This window comes from Anas acuta, chromosome 27 (genome assembly GCF_963932015.1).
Source record: "Anas acuta chromosome 27, bAnaAcu1.1, whole genome shotgun sequence".
Taxonomy (NCBI): domain Eukaryota; kingdom Metazoa; phylum Chordata; class Aves; order Anseriformes; family Anatidae; genus Anas; species Anas acuta.
The window spans coordinates 4,095,335-4,099,625 of NC_089005.1; positions in this window are offsets into that span (position 1 = coordinate 4,095,335).

Consider the following 4,291-nt stretch of genomic DNA (forward strand, 5'->3'; position numbering starts at 1 on the left):
GAAGGCGGTGGCACGTCCCAGCGTGGGGTGGAGGTGAAAATCCCCCTGGGACCCAACGGGGCCGCGCTGCGCCCTGCTCGCTGCTCACTTGGGGCACCACAGCCGCTCGTCCCAGAGCCTTCTGCAAAATCTTGATGGTGGTGTAAATGCTGCTCCCCTGCCTCTGCCCCTGCCTGCAGGGTGAGATCCCCAGCAGCAGCCCCCCGGGGTCCCTCTGGGGACCGTTTGGGGACCATTTGGGGACCGGCCACGGTGGTGCCCAGCTTTGGCTCAGTGGCAACATGACATCAGGGCCCGTTTTCCCCAGTGTGAGAAAAATCTCAATTTTCTTCAGACAGGATCTTCTGTGAAGCTTTTTTATTCGTGATTGCAATTTCGGGCGTCCTGTCAAGCAGGAGCACATTTCAGTAAACAAACCCTAACCTTTTATTCCCTATCACCCCACGCCTGAACGCCTCCCCTGTTTCCTCATTGTCCGAGCACTACAGGTTCACAAGCTCCTCCACACTCCTCTATACCATATGCGTACAATTTTTCTTTCATTTTTTTTTTTTAACCCTTTAATTTCTCCTTTCTTATGTTTTGCGAACTTCAGAAATCCCCAAATTTCTCCACCATCCCACACTTCCAACCCCTCGCACACGGCAGCCCCGATTCCTCCCCCACAGGCAGCTCCGGTCCCCGGGGCCAGGGGCAATTCGGGTGGCAATAAGGTGAATCACAACAACGTTATCAACTCGTGCAGGCGAAGCCTGCTGCCCTAAAGGGCATCCTGCCATCGCAGCCATAAAGCCACCACCGTAGGTGCCATGGTGACAGCCGTATCGGTGGCCCCACAGTGCCTTATCTCAGCCCCATACGGCCCAGCTCCCGGAAGAGCCGTGGAGCTCCCATCCCGACAGGAGCTCTGCAGGAGCTGCTCGGGCAGAAACCTGGACAAAGATTCACGTGGGGAAGCCCGGGGATGGTTTTGGGGGAGCCTTCAGCCGCACAGGCTCGGGTTTGGGGCTGGCTCCCAGCGCAGCGCCCGGTCCCCTGCCACCCACCAAACCTGGGTCCTGGGCAGGATCGGTCCTGGCCTCACAACCCCAAATGCTCTGAATTATCCCCGAATTACCCCGTCAGGGGTAGTAACGGGGTTTGTCAGGCGAAGGGACAATGGGGATTAAGTGGGGTAGGGACAGTAGGGGATGCTTTAGGGTCACTCAGCTCCCCGTGACCTGGCTTTTTGCGCAATGGAGTGAGGCGAAACACAGCCTGTAAAATAAAAATCCATGCAAGGAGGTGAAAACCCACGGGGATGCGCTGGGAAAGGAGGGTCCTGCCCCTGGCCAGCTCGCTGCTCCCCCCATCACGTTTTGCTTTTCCTCGACACTTGCCGTGGGGACATGCCAGGAGCGGCACTGTCACGCCGCCAGCGCCCAGGACTCGGTTCCAGCTCCTCCGCAGCAGCAGCGGGGCCCGAACAAAGGCGGCTCTGTCCTCCCCTGCGGGAAGAAGCCTTTCTGTGTCAGTGAACTAAAAGCCACGCTCAGGAGGGGCCCTTCGGCTTCCCCCTCCTCCCGCACGGCGGTTTGGGGGAGATAAAAGGGTTTTCTGTAATGCAAAAGCCTTGCCAAAAAGCCCCAGTGGGAGTTGGGTCTGCTCAGGGGGAAGCTGGAGCGGCTGCGGAGAGCACGGCCGGGTTGTGCCGGGTGCTGCTCCAGGGGGGCTGTCCCCAGGGGCCACGTGGGGTGGGGTGGGGATGGAAAAAGGAATGGTAGGGGATGGCGATGAATGGGGACAGGATGGGGATGAGAGTGGATGGGGTTGGGAATAGATGAGGGATGGGAATAGATGAGGATGGGGGTGGGGATGAGGATGGGAACAGGATGGGGATGGGGACAGGGTCAGAAATGGGGATGGATGAGGATAGAGATGGGCATGGGGATGGAATGGGGATGGGATGGGGATAAATGGGGATGGGATCAGGATAGGGATGGGGATGGATGGGGCTGAGCTCTGCTGCACTTCACCTTACACAGGGAAGGTGCCAGGCCCGGTGCAGATCTGGGGCTGGCTTTAAGGTTTGCCATGTCTGGGTGGTGCCTGAGCCCACCTGCAAATCCTGCTTCCCTGTGATCAGGGAACCTCAGGCAAGAAACCAGCCCCGTCCCTTCTCCAGCTGCAGCACCAGAGCTGCGATTATGCCATAAAGCTGGCATCGCCTTTGGGACACCCGAAAAGCTGATTTCTGGGTCCCTCGAGCACCACCTGCCTCCCTCCTCCTGCTGCACCGGGAGTGGGTGCCGGAGGGGTCCTGCAGCACCGTGGGGACGTCCCCAGTGGGAACGGGGAGAAAAGAGGCCACGAGGCTGGGAAACGCAGGGAGCGCAGCGTGCTGCCTGCCTCCCCTCCTCCCCAAAGGTATTTTCTGCCTTGCCCTTCCCTCTGCATGGCCGGGCAGGAAAATCGCGCTGCTCGCTGCACGCCTGGGTTACTGCGGGGAGCAATTTCTTCCGCTCGGCTGTGGCGGCCGGTGCTGCCCTCCCTCCCGCCTCGTTAATCCCCGTTGGATAGAATTAAGGAGCGCATCAGCCCTAAACCTCTTTGCTCGCCAGCTCCTCTTCCGGGAGCGGGGAGCGGGGCCGTGCATGCCCGCGGTCACGTAGGGACGGAGCACGGGGCCGCGGGCTGGGGACGGCTGCTGCGGCTGCTCTGTCCTCCCCCGGCACCCCAGCATCTCCCCCTGCCTGCATCCCACCTGAAAAGCCCCCCCGAGAAGCCGAGGGGCTGCCACAGGGCGGTGCGGGGTGTTCTTGTTAGAGCCGCATGGGCGGACGCGTGCCCTCGCCCCGCACGCACACGTGCGCGCACGCACACGTGCAAACCCCATCTCCCAGCTGCTGCATCACCTGCGGGGTGTTAGCAGCACCCAGGCTGCCCCGGCACGGTTTGGGGTCACCCTACAAACACCCCCGTGCAAACACATCTTGCAAAAAAGAAAAGAAAATAAAAGGGAGAGGGCTGATCGGTAAAACCACACCGAAAATCAGGGCAGCCTGCAATGTCACCGCACCGTCCCCGCTGCCACGGGGCTGGCCGGTGACACAGCCTCTATTTCTGGCCGTGCAAACAGGTGTGACACCCGGTGACCCACTCGATGCTGCTGCCGTGACAATGACGCCCAGCCCACGAGCCACCGGCGTGCCCTCCAAAAGCCCCCGGGGGACCGGGCATCCCCAAGCGACCCCGTCCTGGAGAGCCGCATCCCTGCACCGGCAACGCCCGGCTGGGATTTGGGGCACGCGGCAGGAGCCGCCCCGAGCTGCTCCCCGGCTCCATCACCCCCTCTCCATTATTTTGCGTGGGATTAAAGCCACGGCTGCTAAAATCCTGTATTTATCCCCACGGTGCCCAGCCAATGACCTGGGTGCTGGCGCGCAGGGCTGGGGATCAGAGATGATAAAGCTGCCTCTTGCCCCCCGCTCCCCGCAAAGCAAAAGGCGCCCGGTGCCACCGCGCAGGGGGGCACGATGGCAGCGGCGAGCGGGAAGGGCTGCGCTCAGGTAAGGGGATTTTATCCCCGGCTTTGTGGGGTTTTGTGGTTTTTTTTTTAAGCCTCGGGACTGGCCGCGATGTCCGCGGCGTGAAGGGTGCGAGGCTGCTTCAAGCCGGCTTCCTCCCATCAGAGGAACTGAGCCCACGCCGCTGGGCAACGCTCCACGATGCCCTGATTCCAAAGAATTTGGGTAGGGTGGAGCTGACACAGCTGTGAGATTTGTGGCGATTTTCGGCACAGTGTGAATTCGAGGAAGGCACGTGATTGTGTGACAGCACAGCGCTCTCCCCCCACGTCTGGGGAGACTGCAGCGGGAGGATGCTGGGCGCAGCGTTTCTGGAGTTTTGTGCAAGGTTTTGTTTTGCTTTGTTTTTGTTTTCCTGGTGTTTTGATATCATTGCAGCTGGAAATGTTAAAAAAAAATAAAATAAAGGAGCCCTTGGTGCTGCCCAAAGGAGGTGGGGGCAGGGCTTAGGGCTTTGCCCCGAGCCCCCCTGGGGTTGTGGTGCTGGTGGAAAACAAGCCAAAGGCTCCTCAACCCTTCCCTACGCTCTCTGACTGCTTCCAGCCTGTTTGTTTTTTTTTGGAGCTGCCCAAACCAAGCTGGGTTTGGAGCCCCCCGGCCCCTGCCCACACTGCCAGGACGCTGTGCAGCTCCTCAGGCAGCGAGGAAGGCTCAGGGGAGGGCACCCACACGTGGCTTTGCTCTCCCAACATAGATGCTGAGCACCAGCAGGGAAAAAAAAAAAA